This window comes from Lissotriton vulgaris, chromosome 12 (assembly GCF_964263255.1).
Source record: "Lissotriton vulgaris chromosome 12, aLisVul1.2, whole genome shotgun sequence".
NCBI lineage: Eukaryota > Metazoa > Chordata > Amphibia > Caudata > Salamandridae > Lissotriton > Lissotriton vulgaris.
Window position 1 is genome coordinate 453,088,501 of NC_141700.1, and position 18,911 is coordinate 453,107,411.

The following is an 18,911-nucleotide window of genomic DNA, read 5'->3' on the forward strand; positions in this document are numbered from 1 at the left end:
TGGCCCTTGTAGCGTTGCTTTAATGCCGCTATACTGAGAAAATGGACCTGCTCGGCAGGAAAATTCGCAAGGTCTTGGGTAACGGAGCACGCGGTGAGTGACGTGCAAGCGCGTGTGTGCCCCCAACATTTGGAAGACTGCGCCTCATGTCACTGCGGTATCCCCTGGCTAATTTGTAGTGGGCAGAGTGGTGGGGCCCTGCCCCGAGGGAAACAGAAGTACCAATATACCCTTGGGCAAAGGGGAAAGCGCCCGCAAGAAGACAAACCACACTCACTGCTGTGACACCCTGCTGCGTGAGCGCTGCTGACCATAGGCCTCGTGATAGCACTTTGGAGCACGCAGGGGCCGGAATGGGGCGCACAGACGCTAAGCAGGCCAAACTCTCGTTTGACCCCCGGAAGGGACAAAGATCGGGCTCGGTGGAGAGCGGTGACATCGGGTCAGCGGAACAACTAGATGAGGACTGGAAGGCGATTTTGATGGGCATGAAGCAAAGCCTCACTTCTATAGATGCCAAGATGGACACTATGAACGCTATAATGGATTCAGTGGTGAATAAACTTGAGCAGCATGATCAAAGGCTTAAAGACGCTGAAGCTAGAGTGTCGGAACTGGAAGATGGGGCAGCGGTGGCAAGCACTCATATGCTTCAAATGGACAAACTGCTGAAATTGATAGCAGAGAAGAATGAAGATTTAGAAGCACGCTCCCGACAGAACAATGTACGTGTCCTTGGCCTAGCAGAGTCCACCAACACGGGCCGGATAGAGGACTTCATGGAAAAGCTAGAAGTGGAGCTGTTCGAAAGGGAGGCGTTCTCTGCCCATTTAACGGTTGAAAGGGCGCACAGCTCGCTGGCTGTGCGACCACCACCGGGAGCACCACCTAGACCAGTGATAGTCCGCTTCCTCAATTACAGAGATAGAGACACTGTTTTGAGGCTTGCCAGGGAAATGAAGCAAGTACGGTATGAAAATACCACCCTGGCATTTTTCCCAGACTTCACGCAGGCTCTCCAAGAGGCGAGGCGCAAGTATGCCGCAGTTAAGAAGAAACTACTTTCACAAAACATTCAGTATGCCATGCTCTACCTGGCAAAACTCGAGATAACGCATCTGGGGAAGCAACACTTCTTCACCAACCCTCAACAGGTCGAAGATTACCTCAAGCGGCATCGCAGGGCGGCGTCCCGAGAGGCGGAGGAGGGAAGCCGCTCCAGATCCTTATCGCCGGCATCGAACCAGGACTGAGTGATGGGACTAGAAACTTTTTCTGCAGGTTGACAGACTAGTTATGATTCACTATACTATCTCCATGATGGTGATGTATTGCCACTGTTTTTCTTTTCTTAACATCTATATTTCGCCCGAACACTCCCATCCATCCCACTCTAACGGCCGGCTCATTGAGCGGTGCTGTGGGTGGGTGAAATACAGCAGGAGAGAGGGCGTGTCGTGAGCCCCTGGTTTTTATTTTTTTATTTATTTATTAAGTTTCTAAAGCGCGACAGCTACCCAAAAAGGGTTTCCCGGCGCGGAGTGTATACGAGGGTATACCCCCGGACTTTCCTCTAGAGAGAGGGAGAGCTTTGTAGACAATTGGGGTGTTTTTGGAAGAGGGGGATTGCATACCCGGCGAGTTGGGGAAGTCGGTGTGGGAGGGAGTAGGGATGACACGGGGGAAAGGGAGGCGGGGGAAAAGGTTTCGAAAAGATGCTGTTGAAATGTACGAATTCTGTTTGGGCGACCCAATGGGAGGGTGGTGGGACATATGCCTGGCAAGTTGGGGATGCTGAAGAGGGAGGGGGGATTGTTTTCTGCGAAGAAGTATGACTACCTGTTCTCTTAGAGATCACATATTAACACAGTCGTGTATAGATCACCGACATGGCGGGAATGACTGACATCGCAAGTGATGCACACAATATTACAATACTATCATGGAATGTTCGTGGACTGAACAACCAGAGGAAAAAGAGACAAGTGCTGGGGTACCTAGACCGGCACCATGTTTCAGTTGCCATGTTACAAGAAACGCACCTAGACCCCGCTGCCATGCCCCAGTTTGCATTGCGATGGGCGACTTATCGCTCCTTTGCCTGATACTCTACCTGTGCCCGGGGAGTTGCGATCTTAATTAAGAGGGGAATGTCCTTTGTGCTGGAAGGAACAATATCGGACCCATGAGCGCGCTACTGTCTCCTGTGGGGACGATTGAACTCACATGATGTCACTTGCGCTAACTACTACGGGCCCAATTTTGATGAGCCACATACACTCCTTCAGCTCTGGTGCAAGATTCAAGAATTGGGAACCACTTATGTTTGGGGGGGAGATTTCAATACGGTGATGCAGCCGCACCGAGACCGGTCTAATGCTTACCCTGCTCATTACAGCAACACGTGTAGGGTGCTCCAGGACCTCACGAAAGACAATTGCCTCACAGACTCCTGGAGACACATGCATCCTGCGGGGACAGAAGGTACCCACTACTCAGCGATCCACTCCTCCAGGGCCAGGTTAGACTAGTTCAAGTTCAGAGATTTGTATAGCGCACTACTCACCCAGAGGGTCTCAAGGCTCTTGATGGAGGGGAGGGGGGTACTTTATTTATCGAATATCCAAGTTTTAAGTTGTTTTCTGAAGGAGAGGTGGTTCTGTGTAAGGCGGAGGTGGGTGGGGAGAGAATTCCAGGTTATGGCCGCTAAGTAGGAGAAGGATCTTCCCCCCATGGTGGATCTGTTGATGCGCGGAATAGCAGCGAGGGCCTGATTGGACGAACGAAGTTGGCGGGTGGGGGAGTAAAAGGACAGGTGCGTGTTTAGGCATTCGGGTCCTAGGCCGTAGAGGGATTTGTGTGCGTGGGTGAGGAGTCGGAACGTTATCCTCTTGTTGACGGGGAGCCAGTGGAGGTCTTTCAGGTGACCGGAAGTGTGAGCCTGGCGGGGGATGTCAAGTATGAGTCTGGCTGAGGCGTTTTGGATGCATTGGAGTTTTTTCTGTAGTTTGGCAGTGGTTCCGGCGTAAAGGGTGTTGCCGTAATCCAGTCGGCTTGTGACTAGTGCGTGGGTGACCGTTTTTCTTGTTTCGGTGGGTATCCAGCAGAATATTTTTTGGAGCATGCGTAGGATGTTGAAGCATGATGAGGAAACGGCATTGACTTGCCTGGTCATCGAGAGGGAGGAGTCCAGGATGAAGCCCAGGTTACGTGCGTGGTCCGTTGGTTTGGGTGCGTTTCCCAGGGCCGGTGGCCACCATGAGTCGTCCCAAGCAGAGGGGGATGAGCCTAAGATTAGGACTTCCGTTTTGTCCGAGTTCAGTTTTAGACGGCTGTCCTTCATCCACTCGGCGACATCTTTCATTCCTTCGTGTAAATTGGTTTTGGCGGTGTTTGGGTCTTTGGTGAGGGAGAGGATCAGCTGGGTGTCGTCGGCGTAGGAGATGATGTTGAGGTTGTGTTGTCGCGCGATGGATGCGAGGGGACTCGTGTATACGTTGAAGAGGGTGGGGCTGAGTGATGATCCTTGGGGTACACCGCAGATGACTTCGGTGGATTCTGATCTAAAAGGGGGGAGGCGGACTCTCTGGGTTCTTCCGGCGAGGAACGAGATGATCCAGTCCAATGCTTTTCCTTGTATTCCGGTGTTGCTGAGGCGTTGTATGAGGGTGCTATGACAGACTGTGTCGAAGGCTGCGGAGAGGTCAAGTAGGATGAGGGCAACTGTTTCCCCGTTGTCCAGAAGTGTTCGAATGTCGTCTGTTGCTGCGATGAGTGCGGTTTCGGTGCTGTGTTTGGCTCGGAAACCGGACTGTGAGGGGTCGAGGGATTTGTTGGATTCGAGGAAGGCGGCTAGCTGAGTGTTGACGGCTTTTCCGATGACTTTGGCAGGGAATGGGAGGAGCGAGATGGGACGGTAGTTCTTAAGTTCAGTGGGGTCTGCTGTGGGTTTCTTTAGACGTCTCGGAGATGTGGTGCGATGATGGAGTTTGCTTTGTTGAAAATGTGGTGGGGACATGGGTCGGTAGGCGATCCTGAGTGGATGGTGTTCATCAGGCGGATGGTGTCTTCAGTGGTGATTGGGTTCCAGGCGCAAAGGTTGTTAGAGGGGGGATTTGGTTCAGGGGTTGGTGGAGTGGACTGGTCTCCTGATTGGTTTTCAAAGCTGTTATGTATGTCGGCGATTTTGTTGTGGAAGAAAGAGGCTAGGGAGTCGCAGAGGTCTTGGGATGGGGTGATGTTGTTGGTACCGGCGGTGGGGTTGGTAAATTCTTTGACGATGTTGAATAGTTCCTTGCTGTTGTGGGCGTTGTTGTCAAGTCGATCTTTGAATGCTGATTTCTTGGTGGATCGGATCAGTTGGTGGTGTTTGCGGGTGGCGTTCTTGAAGGTAGTCAGGTTGTCATTGGTTGGGTTTTTTCTCCAGGCTTTCTCGAGGGTACGACAGAACTTCTTGGATGTCTTAAGGTCATCGTTGAACCAGGGGGCTTTTTTGTTACTTTGCCTTATTTGATGGTTTTTCAAGAGTGCTAGTTCGTCGGCGCTGTGGGTGATCCATTGTGTGAGCTTGGCGGCAGCCTGGTTTGGGTCCGATGATTTGGCAGGAGGGTTTTTGTGGAGCGAAGTGAGGAGCTGGTCGGTGGTAATTTTGTTCCAGTTTCTTCGGGGAATTGGTTGTGGGAGGTTGTGGGTCGTGGTCTTTTTGTAGTTGAAGTGAATGCAGCTGTGGTCCGTCCAGTGGAGAGCTGTGGTGTGGTTGAAGGAGATGTGCTTGCTGGAGGTGAAGATTGGGTCGAGCGTGTGCCCGGCATAGTGGGTGGGGGTGTCAACAAGTTGTATTAGTCCGAGATTGGCCAAGTTGTCCAGGAGGGTGGTGGTGTTGCTGTCATTTTTCTTTTCAAGGTGGAAGTTGAGGTCTCCCAGTAGAATGTAGTCCTCAGATGAGAGGGCGTGTGGGCTGATGAAGTCAGTGATGTCTTCGCTGAATTGAGGGCGGGGTCCTGGCGGTCTGTAGATGAGGGTGCCTCTGAGTGTGGTTTTGGGGTCGGTGTGGATCTGGAAGTGAAGGTGTTCGGCGGCTGCGAGGTGATCGTCTGAGCTGGTCGTGATGCGGATGAAATTCTTATGTACGATGGCGATGCCTCCTCCTGTTTGGATGGTGCGATCCTTTCGGATGATCTTGTAGCCATCCGGGATGGCTATGGCGATGTCGGGAGTTGATGATGCATTCATCCAGGTTTCTGTAAGGAAGGCGACGTCCGGTGGTGTGTGTCGAGAAGGTTCCAAAGTTCAATGGCGTGTTTGTGGACCGAGCGGGTGTTGAGCAGGATGCACTTCAGGTGGTTAGTGTCGGAGCTCTATTTGGAGTATGTGAATTTGGTGTGGGTCTTGATGCAGTTGAACTTGCCGGAGTGGCAGGTGAAGGGTCCATGGGAGTGTCCTGGGGCGGCTTGGTAGCAGTCTTGGAGGCGGCTGGGGTTGAGTGCAGAGAGGTAAGCAGCATTGTACGTTATGCGGGTGGAGTGGGATTTGCGAGGACCAGGGGGTCTGGCGCTGGGCGCAGTCCAGGCGCGGACGGGCATAGACGGGCTTACCTTTGGCGCACCTTCGGCGCGCATGGGGCGCGGTCGCTGCGCGTGAACGCATCTGTCTTAAGTGGAGGGGGGGAGGGGCGAGGGAGGATCAGCTGGGAGACGGGAGCGGGGTGGAGAGGACGGGCTCCGAGGCACAACAACAACAAAATGGCAGCAAAAGTGAAACTAGAAACAGGATGGGGCACAAAGAGTAATTGATGAGCTTAGACAATCTGTGATGTAAGCGCTACAAATATCGATGCACAAAACGAGCAATGCAAATTACAGTTAAAGCTACACAGCGAGCGCTACAACTGGGACTGCGCAGATAAATAAAACGGTGCTTAAGTCAGGTAAAGCGCTATAATTAATTCAAATACTCGACAATGCTTATTGCAGTACAGCGCTATGACATACAGCAGCTAGCAGTTATGAAATGCGCAGAGCAAAGCATAGAGTGCAACCACAACGATACCACAGGAGAGCAGGGAGCGTAGGAGCGACCGCTACTGAGAGCGTCAGGATGGTTACAGCGCTTCTAAGGACGGGGGCAAGGCTATGCAGTCAGTGGGAGGAAGGATCAGCTGGGAGGCGGGAGCAGGGTGGAGAGGATGGGCTCCGAGGCACAACAACAACAAAATGGCAGCAAAAGTGAAACTAGAAACAGGATGGGGCACAAAGAGTAATTGATGAGCTTAGACAATCTGTGATGTAAGCGCTACAAATATCGATGCACAAAACGAGCAATGCAAATTACAGTTAAAGCTACACAGCGAGCGCTACAACTGGGACTGCGCAGATAAATAAAACAGTGCTTAAGTCAGGTAAAGCGCTATAATTAATTCAAATACTCGACAATGCTTATTGCAGTACAGCGCTATGACATACAGCAGCTAGCAGTTATGAAATGCGCAGAGCAAAGCAAAGAGTGCAGCCCAACGATACCACAGGAGAGCAGGGAGCGTGGGGAGCGACCGCTACTGAGAGCGTCAGGATGGTCGCCTATATTTCTACTACATATTTCTATCGGCTGGAATGGCACACCAGATAGTACGAGTGACCCACTTAGCTCGCACATACTCTGACCACTCCCCTGTTCTGGTGGCCCTTCGGGCCCCGGCACAGCACTCCCCCTATGGGAACTGGCGCCTGAATCCCTTGCATCTGCAGGATACTGCTTTTACGGCGGACTTAGAACAAGATATCCAAGACTTCTTTGAACGCAACATCCCCTCAGTTTCTAGTATCACTACGGTGTGGGAGGCCTTCAAGGTTACAGTCCGGGGGTGGCGTATTGCCAGGAGTGGAGGGGTATGAAAGTCGCTACGACAGGATCTCACCCGATTGGAACGGACACTTAAGCAGCTGGAACAAGATATTTCAGAGGATCCTGGCGACCTGACACTCAGAGCTAAGATAAGTGACACTCTGTCTGACTATGAGGAGCTTGCTAAGAGGGAGTGCAAGTTCTGCGGCAAACCCTATGTGGCTAGAGTGTATGGGGAGGGAGACCGACCAGGGAAAGCCCTAGCAGCTACAATTAGGCCTCCTAAATTTTCCAATTATGTCACCGCACACGCAACACAGCACCCTCCACAGAAACCATCCCGGACCTGCTCAATATATTCAGAGTTTTATAGTACACTATATTCCACCAAGAGGGGGGAACCGCTAGATTTATCGACTTATCTGGACGACACAGCTTTTGCATGGTTGGGGAATACTCAAAGGAAATTTTTAGACCATGATCTAGAATTAGACGAGATAAGGGAGACCATCATGCAGATGAAATCGGGACGGGCCCCGGGATCGGATGGGTTGCCGATCGAATTTTATAAAATGTATGTTCATATCCTTGCTCCAGTCCTTAGAGATGTCTTTTACACGGCACGTGAGGAGAGATGCTTACCAGACTCTATGCGAGAGGCTGTACTCACCTCTCTACTTAAGCCAGGGAAATACCCAATGAGCTGCGACTAATACCGACCCCTCTCCAAGTTGAACTGCGATCTGAAAATCCTGGCGAAAGTCATAGCGACCAGGCTGAACCTGCTTATGCAAAGACTGGTCCTACCCGACCAAGTAGGGTTCATACCCAATCGAGCCACAGCCCACAATCTCTGTACGCTGGCCTCGGTCTTACAGGATATAGACCCCCAATCGCTCTACTGTGGCGGTGTTCCTAGACGCCACAAAGCCGTTCGATTCCCTGGAATGGGATTACTTGATGGGTATCCTGGGCCGAATGGGCATGCCTGCCTCTTTCCTCCAGTGGATACTGCTTCTGTATCACCGACCAGTGGCATCAGTGTTTTTACACAGAGCAAGGTCCCCCACCTTTCCCATCTCCAGAGGGACACGCCAGGGCTGCCCGTTATCCCCAATCCTATTTGCTCTGGCCATTGAACCTCTCGCTGCCAAGCTGCGCCAGCACCACAACGACAAGGCACTAATAAATCCGGCCCGACAACTACTCATCTCCCTATATGCGGATGACATGACCCTCTACATTCGCAAACCCCAGGACAATCTAAACCCTGTTCTTAGAGAAATCACCAAATTTGGGGCTATTCCCAGTATCCAGATTAACTGGTCCCTTGACGGATGCCACCCTACCACACCAGTTTGATTACCCATTGGTTTGGGAGCGGGAAGAAATTAAATACCTCGGTATCCATGTCAATAGAGACAGAGACGCCTTAATGAGCGCAAATTACGGAACAGCCATGGATAAAATCACTGATACCATTGCTAAATGGGTCCGTCTGCCCCTTTCTATGGCAGGGAGAATCTCACTGATCAAAATGGTACTCCTGCACAAACTACTGTATCTTTTCATAAACATCCTGTATCACCCCGGCAGCTTCTTTTTTAAAACACTCAGCACACAACTCACGAGACTAATCTGGGGGGGAAGCAGCCTTGTTTGAGCCTTAACACTATGATGCTACCTTACTGTCAAGGGGGGTACGTGGTGCCCAACTTTAAATACTATTATTATTGTGCACAGGCCCACTTTGCGACATACTGGTTCTACCCGCCGCTTTTTATGCCCCATCTCGCCGTGGAAGATGGATACATGGCACCGTCGCCCCCGTCCGCCTATCTCTTCACGAAGGTAAATGAGCGCAGGCGAGATCCATCCACAGTAGACTGTACTGTGAGAGCCTGGCAGAAAATAGCCGATAAACTGGACGCCCCGATGATGTTTTCGCCCAACATGACTTTACGCCACCATCCGCTATTGGCCGTCACGGAGGAAGGGATTTGTCGTAAGATGCTTGAGAAACTAAAATATTCTACTTGGGGAGACCTCTTTATGGGAGGGCGCTTCTGTACCATGGACCAGTTCTTTGGTCAGCACGCTCCCACAGTGATGGACACGTTCCTTTATACCAGACTTCGACTCAGCGTCAAAGCGGCTACCCCGACCTTCCCAGAAGAACCGCCTACATTAGAACCACTGCAGGTGTTTTTACAGAAAGAACCTCCCAAACCCACGGTGTCTCTGCTTTACAGACATACACAAGCGGCGCAGCCATCTACCGTGAGCAAGGCAAGGCTGGACTGGGACAGGGAGTTAGGGATTACTCTCTCCGATGAACAATGGGAACGTAGCTGCACACACACGAAGGTAGTCACTGGGAACAGTAGGCTTAGATTGATACACTTCAAATTCCTCCATAGGCTATATCACACCCCGGCTGGCCTACACAAATTCCACCTCAGAGATAGTGATAGATGCACTAGGTACGGCGGGGGATGCGGGTTTTCTTCACCTGGTGTGGACCTGCCCACGAGTTGCCTTATTCTGGACACAAACATTTAAGGGTCTCTCCACCATGTTGGGGATCGAGCTTCACCCCTGCCCACTGGTGGGACTCCTGGTCCTCTCACAAGACATTGCCACTCTGCATAAGAAATTTCTTGCTATGGGCCTGTTTTTAGCGAAAAGACAAGTTGCATGCCGGTGGGGGAGGGGGAGGACTCCTAAATTTTAGGATTGGATCCACAGTATGACCACATGGCAGAAAAACATAGGCTATTATGCTGAGTCATTGCCCGTGAAGTCCCCCCCGAAAGACATCTGGGGCCCACTGACCAGTTATCTTCTGGCACAAGCTGACACAGAGGGCGCGGGGGACACAGAGGTGGGGAGGACGACTATCGATGCAACTTACACTGCACCCCTCTGAGTTTTCAGATAGAGTTGGTAAATTGGGCATGGGGTGTGAGTGGGGGAAATCAGATACAAACACTACTGGGTTTGTGCATCCGGGACTTCACGGGTGGCGGGCTGGCACAGCTCTTTATAAAATCGCGAATAACAGATGGACATGTTATATGCTGATATATTGTTCAGTTGCAACAAATTGGTTGTATCATAGGTGTGTTTATCGTCTGGTATTGATCTTGCGGGTACACCATGTAGAATGTGTCATCAGAGAACAGATGGCTCTTGAAGGTTACTAAGGGGAGGGGAAGGAGGGGAAGCTGTTATCGTAAAGTACTGCACGGGAAGGTGTAAAATATTGCTTTATAATTAGGGCTCCCGGTTTTCCGTTTAAACGGATTTTTACATATAAATACAGACGGAAAACATGTTTTCCTTTGTCTGTATTTATATGTAAAAACGGGAAAATACTAGCACATTTTGCGCGCTGCTGTGCTCCAGCAGAGTTGCCTCGTCACGCCCTCTTGCTGCTTCTAGGGCTGTGGCTGCCTTCGGTAAAGCGAAACACCAGCTTTAGTTTTGATGGCCTTTTGTTAGCTGCCCCAGCCATGTCTGGGGCTCCGCTACGCCCCTCGAGTGAGCCTGGCCAGCCCTTTCAAAAGAAAGGCAAGTACTGGGGGCTTAGGCTGGAGTCAGTGGTGTATGCTGTTGGGGGGTGGCAAAAGCAGGAATTGGAAGGTAGCATAGAGCTGAGCCCGAGGCACACAGATACGAGCGTAATCACATGGGCCACTTCTAAATAAATCACTCTTGTGCTGCTGTTTGTCCCATTCATCTCTTCAGCTCGTCGGACTGTGTTGTGTGCAGCCCCCCTCCATCTCACTCTCACAATGCCTGCTACTCCTGCTAACTGTTTTAGCGCTCAGTAAGTGCCTGCACAATGCGGGTCGTGGCAGGAGTCACAATGCCCTGAGCTCCCTGATGATCCATGGCTGCCAGCGCCAGGAGGCCTGCATTGTTCTCAGTGCCCCACCTCTGAGGGGTGAATCACTCTCACACACACCCCATTCAGCCCCCTTCCCTTGTCTCGGGCTGCGATCTCACTCTCAGACATGCCTGGGGTAGACAGGGGGAAGTGGGCACCGGAGAGAAGAAGCCCAATTCTTGTGTTTTCAGCCCGGGCTGCGGTAGAAGGCAGGGCTCAGTCAGACACACACAGGGAAGAGGGTGTAACCAAGTGAGACTCAGAAGCAGAGTATTTGCAGAGTTTGTTGCCAGACTGCATAGCCCATAACTATTGCTGTCTCTTCTTTCTTGTCCGGACATTAGAAGGACAGTGTCCAATTTGTTGCGCTCCTCCTCACTTGCAGAACACCGTGACTGTTCTTTCTTTTTCTTTCTGTCATTCATTCCCCAGTGAAATGGATAAAAAAAAAAGGAAATTTGTCTTACAAAAGTCTTTTCCTGACATTTTTCTATTCCAAAACGTGGCCTCAGGAGAGAAAAAGGGTTTAAAAAACGAATAATAAATACATAAATCAATAAAATAAAACAGAGTAGTTGCAAAGTCGCCAGATTGGTTTTATTCACACCCAAACACATTAGCGCCACCTTACAGAGTTTGCCAGTCAAGCGCTACTGAAGTACCGAAAATTATTATCACAACCCAATTAGAGCCGAACTTACAACTAGCCCAATACCCATTACCAATAATCAGTCGGTTGGCAGTGTAGAAGGTCCAATCATTTATTATAACAAACTAACTCTGCCAGAGGAGCTCCTTGCGACCTAACCCCACGAGGTCCGCCAAGAAGACTGCTGGCACATTGTCAGAACATCACATATGTACTGTTACATTTTGAAACAATTACCCAAGATGGAAAAATACAAGTTGGTACAGATTAGTGCAGAGGGAAAGACCATATATGGGAGACAAAGCGCTCTTGGTTTAGCTCATCTCATTATAGCAAGGTCATGAGGGTGACTCCCTTCTGCTAACTCCGAGAGAGTCCGTGCAGCATCCCTCGGAATTGGCTTATCCAGCCTCCTCCTTCTACCTATAACCTTGACAGGCCTAACGAGCAGAAACAGCAGTTTGCAACAGTTGGGCTATTTCACAGGGGAACGGCTTTGGTAAAAATACGAGGATAGGGCTTGCTAGCGCAGGGATCGAGCGAGGCCACAAAATGGCGTCGGTCGAGTCAAGCAAGTACAAAAACGTGCAATGCGGTGTATGTTAATCCCTAAATTACTGCTTTTCGTGTGTATATTATTATTTGCGTTTTCTTCGTTATTATTCTAGATGCATTACGCTAATAAAGAAAAACAGCGACTATATGGTTCATGGAACCGGAAATCAATTCTGGTTCCTCAAACCCTCCTTTTAGCGTGATGTAGCTAACAAGAAGAGGGAATCCTAGTCTTGGAAAACCTCCTCATCAATGGCCATTAGTTCATGAATCTCCTGCTGGAGCATCTGAATTTTGGTGGGGACAGGAGCAGGGACGCACATGGCCATCACCCTGGTGGCACAATAGGAACAACACGCCGGTCCACATTGTACAAGGACGCAACAGGTGAAGATGACACTGGCTGCCCCAGCCAGTATCAACAATAATTTCCAACCCCACGTTGTCAGAAGCCCCCAGAACCACCCAGACAGTGACCAGGACCCATTTTCGGTATGCATTTCAGCCGCTATGCGATGTAGCTTTTGGATAGCCAAATGAACAGTGGGGGCGGAGTCTGGAATATACACGCAGCAGGAGCTGCCAATCACCCGGCATGCTCCACCTCGATCAGCCAACATAACGTCCAAAACCATCCGGTTTTGGAGCGAAACGAGTCTTGTCGCCTGAAGCTCTACTGTTATATTGGTCATGATATCTGTAGTGATATTAATGACATTCTCTACTATTCTGGACAACCGCCTTATTTCTCTGCTATTGAATATGGGTCCCCAGAATGGGACCAATCCCTTACTAAAGTCCGTAAACTGTTGTAAGGAGGTGTCAGTTTGATCGACTTCCGTCGCTATGAGCTGTCTGCGCTGCCTATTGGGTACTGTTCTAGCGGTATGGAGTTGGTGTGTTCTATGATAGTCTGATGGTGCAATGTATACAGGCGGGTACAAGAAGGACAGATAACACTGGCCTGCCCAACCTCGGGGCAACCAAGTGTAAGCATTTTCCCCACATACAAAATATACATTTGGTGGCGTCAACAATGGAGGGCTACTAAATATGTTCATGCGATAAGTATAGTTACAGACACTGTCACCAACCCGTACATGCCCCATCCCCTGTACACAGAAATCGGAAGAAGTATTCAAAATGGGAATGGGTACAGTGCGTTCACTGGTAACATTTCTGACAACAAAGTGTTGGAAATACTGCGAATCATTAAAATTAGCAAAATCATAGAGTTCATCTTTTAACCAGGTACTATTCTCATTCTTAGTATATAAATTCATACAGGCTGCCGGATCCAACGATCCGTGTCCCCCATTCCCTTCTGGGTCAAATCCTTGATGTTTTTCAGTGTATGCTAAGATCATGTTATAATCCTTCTCGGTGTACTGTTTGGGATTTTCTACATAATGATTGTACATAGCAGAAAACATTTTAAACCATGCTTCACAATTTCCTAAATAGGACAAGGGTAATGAGAGAAACAGGTCATGTTTATGCATAACAGATGGCAAGAGCCCACAAACCCAACAGCCGGTGATGTTGGTAGCGCTGTGTGTTTGATGGAGCATTTCTACAAATACATTTTTCGCATAGGTCTGGCGATGTCGTTCTTTATGGGGTACTAAGGTGAACATGAAATGTTCAGGTGGTGCAACAGTAGAAGGTAGAAGAGTTTGCAAGGGATATTTATGTTCTAAATATATGAATAAGCCCATAAAAATAGCTAATATCACTGTTATTACCAATACAAAAGCAATCTTGATCCTCGTGGTCCATGTAGAAAACATTGGTTCATAAAATAGCAAATATCGTGGTGCAATGGGAAGTTCTTCTTAAAGTACAATATGACCAAAAGGGTACATTCCTAGTTAAAAGTCCAAAACTAAACTCGGGCCTAGCAGTCCGTCCTGCCAGAGGGTTCTTCTCCCAGTGTCCGTCAGAGTCTCACAGGCAGACTCCTATCGTTCATCTTAAGAAAACAAAGCGTCGTGGTCAAAGGGATCTTGATGTACAACCTGGCAGTTCACAAGTATTAGTCTTTCTTTCTGAACTGAGCACAGTAACCAAAGTTCCCGCTCTCAACGAGTTCAGTCCCGTGTCTCGCTCAGCACCTCAGACCTGCAATCTAGCAAACCCTGTCTATTCAGTCAAGTCTTTCCTTATCTCCTAGCAGTAGGGTCTGAGATGCCGTGATGCTTTCTTGGCCGTAGGTTGTATCGCACATGACCCGGAATTTCCTGATCAGAAAACAGCACAGAAGGTATCTCTCCTTCATTAGAGCTTTCGCTTGCTGGGGTATCAATAACAGGATTCAGAGCAATTGCAGATTCAGCAGAGACCGGTTCACCTGATCTCCTCACTCCCTCTTCTTGCCTTGGTTCGATCTCGCAGGCGTCGGAAAAGGGTACGAATGCAGTGGCTCTCTCGGTTTCCTGGGTCAGAATTCCCCCAGAGCGTCGCTGATCATAAGGAAGCGGGAGCGGCAGCCTTTTCAGATGGGAGACATGTATCCAATGCTTTCTCCCATCCACCTTGACAGCCGTCCGAGTTGCAAGCAAAACTTGGTGCGGCTCGGACCACCTAGGAGCCAGGCTGGAGTCTCGTTCGAACTTCTTTACCAGTACCCACTGGCCAGGTTCCACTCGATGGCCGGGGCCCTCTGGCAGGGGCTGCAGTACAGATGCTACCTGCTGATGAATAGAACGAAGATCTTTAGTCAGGGCATACAAATAATCGATCAACATAGGATATTCGATATCAGAGAAGGACCGTGGTCTGGGTACCCCCCATATATTAGCTGGTTGCCCGAAGGTTATCTCATAAGGAGAAAGACCAGAGCCAGAATGAGGGGTAACTCGCAATGACATGAGGGCCAAGCGCAGGGTGTCAGGCCATTTTAAACCTGTGCTTTCCTGAATCTTAGCCATCTTTAGTTTCAGAATCCCATTGTACTTCTCCACGAGCCCTGCTGACTGGGGGTGTTGGGCTGCGTGCAATTTTTGTTTTATCTGTAAACCATCACAAATATGCTTAACAAGGGCCCCATGGAAATGGCCCCCATTGTCCGACCAGATCAAACGGGGCAAACCATAGCGTGGTAAAAACTCCTTAAGAAGGGCTTTTGCTGTGCCTAGGGCAGTGTTCTCTTTCGTGGGGAAGGCCTCAACCCATTTGCTGAAAGCACAAACCACTACTAACACATATTTCAAATTGTTGACGCGCTCCATGTGGATAAAATCCATCTGGAGCACTTCAAAGGGTAACGTTGGAGGTGCAAAGTTCCCACTCAGAACATTTTCTCCCTTCCCCGGATTGTTTTGTAACAGACCATACAGTATTGGACCAAACGGACAGCCGTCCGTTGTATGTTAGGGTTATTCCATACTGGGTCTAACAGGCCACAAATACCTTTAGCTCCTACATGGGCAGGACCGTGGGCCATGGTTACAACGGCCTGCACCAATGCATTGGGTAGCAACCATCTCTGTTTTTCTGTCAAATCGACCCAACAATTATTCTCATCCAATCTTCCCACTTCCTTTTCCCATCTCTCTAATTCAGCCGGGGTGGCCTCCTTCTGTAATTCTCTCACACTTTCCATAGTATTATCAAACAATTCAGATTCCTCCACCCATCTTGCAGAGGACATTACAAACATAGCTGACATTGGAGATTGGGCTGTCTGTTTGGCCACCTGGTCTGCGAAAGCATTCCCTTCACCTACTTCATCCACCACTGCCTTATGTGCACTGCATTTTATTATGGCTAATTTCTTGGGCAGAGTGAGGGCATCCAACAACCATAATACCAGGGGGCCATTCTGTATTTTCTGACCATGAGAAGTAAGGAAGCCTGGTTCCCTCCACAGCCGCCCAAAACTATGGGCCACGCCGAAGGCGTATTGGCTGTCTGTGTAGATATTAACTTGAGTCCTTCACTCAATTCACAGGCTCGTAACAGCGCCACTGGTTCAGCAGCTTGAGCTGACCGGTGGGGCACTCGAAATGTTTCAACTACTGTCTTCAAGGTTGTGATTGCATATGCAGCTGTTGTTGTTCCATCTGCTAATTTAAAACAGGACCCATCCACATATAACTCCCCCTGAGGGTCAGATAGAGGAATGTCGGTAAGGTCAACCCTTCCCTTCATTTCTTCTTCGGTTCGAAATATGCAGTCATGTATATCATTGGTAGTTACACTCGTAGGGAGTGGTAACAATGTAGCTGGGTTTAGTGTGGCACATCATGTAATTGTGATGTGCGGAGCAAATAGTGTCAATTCATACCCAGTGAGGCGTGCGCTCGTAAGGTGCTGTGCCTTAGTTTTGTTTAGTAATGTGTCCACAGCGTGCGGCACCATCACTGTTAGGTTGGAATTTAGAACAAGTCCTTCCGATTGCCGGATGGCGACCGCGACAGCTGCAGTCGCCCTCAGGCATCTAGGAAGTGCCCTTGCGACATTATCCAATGTGGCTGACAAGTAAGCGCAAGGTCTTTGCTTACCACCAAATTCTTGCGTTAACACTGAGAGCGAGCTACCGTCGACCTCATGCACATATAGCACAAAAGGTTTACGGTAGTCAGGAGTACCCAAGACCGGAGCAGAACAGAGAGCAGTTTTTAAAGAGTCAAAGGAGTGCTGACATTCATCCGTCCAGGGGAGGGGTTCATGCACGTCTTTAGTGGTTAGATGCAACAAAGGTTTAGCGAGAAGAGAAAAATTAGGTATCCATTGGCGACAGTAAGAGGTGATGCCAAGAAAGGCACGAACTTCGCGCTGAGTGCAAGGGACAGACATGTTAGAGATGGTAGTAATGCGTTCAGGAGTCAATCGCCTACCCTCCTTCGACAGTAGATGACCTAGGCAGGTTACCTCCTGTCGACAGTATTTGAACTTAGACAAGGACACCTTATTCCCCTTTGCTGCCAAATGGTGCAATAATTTAACAGTGGCAGCCTTGCAGCCTTCTTCCGTATCAGAGGCGATCAACAAGTCATCCACGTATTGCAAAAGCACATTGCGCTCGGGCAAGACTAGATCGTCCAACAGAGCCTTAAGGGCCTGACTATAGATGCTCGGACTTTCAGTATAGCCTTGAGGTGCACAACAGAATCTGAAGCTTCGGCCAGATAACAAGAATCCGAAGATCTGTCTGCTATCGGGATGGATAGGGATGCTGAAGAAAGCATTCTTCAGATCTATGACTGAAAAATACTGAGCAGTGGGCGGAATCATCGTAAGGATAGTGGTGATGTCTGTTACCACAGGATACTGTGGTACGACAATCTTATTAACGGCTCTCAGGTCAATCACAAAACGATAAGCATCACTGTGTCCCTGTGTGTTAGAATCAGAACTCTTCTTCAAAATTGGGAGAATCTGGCTATTGCAGATATTAGCAGCTGTCTCCTCCACTACTCCTTTATCAATGAGATCCTGAATAATTGAAAGTAAAGCCCATTCACCGGCTGGTGCAATCTTATACTGCGGGATGAGTGGTAATTTTGCGCCAAGTTTCAGCGTGATATGGACTGGTGGGATGTCTAACTTTCCCACATCCGCATCTCCTGTTGCCCATAAAGCAGCGGGAATGCCATTAAACTCAGGGGGAAGAAGTTCGTCTTTAGCAAAACATTGTTTCATGCAGTCAGTGTGGGGTTGTATCGTCAAATAAACCCAATCAGGGGAGCAGTATATTTTTGCATTCAACTTTTTCAGCATATCTAAGCCCAACAGACTCTCCCCACAATGCGAAGTTAACAGAAAACGTGATTCAACAGTAGCGGGACAGATCGTGAAGGGAAGATGTTTAGAGATGGGACTGACTACTGGGACCCCTGAAAATCCCACGGATACATTATTTTGCCCGGACAGAGTCGCCCCTGGAACCAATGATCGAGCAACTGAACTATTCATTGCCCCTGTGTCAATTAGGAAATTCTTAGAAGTCCCCATCAATTCCCCCTTCACATAGGGTCTTTGTTGATTGACTGGGATCGAAACTTGGCCCCTACTCTGTCCCTGGCTGTCCTATGGGTGGACATACCCATCCTGATCCTCGAATGCGTAATCATCATGATAATATTGTTTGCCTTGGTGACCATCAAAATGATTCCATTCAGACTTGCCTGACGCTTCCTCTCTGTGCATATCACTCCGGTCTGGGCCACCTCGTCCTCTGACTGCACCGTTAAGGGCAAGTAATAACAGACACTGCGCTTTCCAGTGTCCCTCCTGTTTACAATATGAGCATTGGTTTATCCCTACAGTTGGAGCGCCGCCTACGCCTCTGCCTGTTCCCGCCCCTCTGGATACAGGCCCTCTGGCTCCTCTCCCCCCTCCTTGTCCTCGTACAACTTGCTGAAGCAGCACCCGTGTTTTAAGATCCTTGGGCTTTTTATCTACTTTATCCTTGCTTTTGTTCTCCCTATGTTCGTAATATTGGGCCATGCTCAAAATCACGGAAGGAGTGGAGGTAGTCCAGGTACTTTCTGCGGCCTGCAACCGTGCAGAAATTTCGGGTGCCAAGTTGGTAACAAATTGTAACCTTTTGGTACAAGGAGGGACAGAGCCAAAACTATGATATGGGCAAGGTTGTTTATTAGCAGCACAACAGTCCATTCGATAAAGAAAAGGGGCACACGGTGGCTATCCTGGGGGCTGTCCTGGGCGCTTTGGGCTCTGCCGTGGCTCTCTCCCTGGATTCCGTCTTCCAGCTCTCCCACCGTAAAGCATAAAAGGAAACAAATGTGGCTGTTAATACACAGCACCTATAAGCAATCGATATGGGAGGGGGAGTGAGGGAGTACGTTTTGTGGGTTGCACAGACACCACCACCAATGCTCAATACACCCCAAGAGTGCAGTGCAAACAGAGGCTTCACACTGTCTGTCGCCTCCCTCCTACCCGGTCCCTCCCCGCTTGAACCTGAGCAAGGTACGCAAACGGTCACGCACCTGAGTTAGCCACGCG

General features: G+C 49.4%; 1 protein-coding gene and 1 pseudogene across 1 annotated transcript in view; one reads left to right on the forward strand and one right to left on the reverse strand.

The window, feature by feature from the left end:
* LOC147676766 (palmitoyltransferase ZDHHC1-like) overlaps positions 1 to 18,911 on the forward strand; it is a 452,133-nt gene that overhangs the window by 199,791 nt on the left and 233,431 nt on the right. The window lies entirely within an intron of this gene.
* Positions 12,164 to 13,801, reverse strand: LOC147676767 (uncharacterized; annotated as a pseudogene).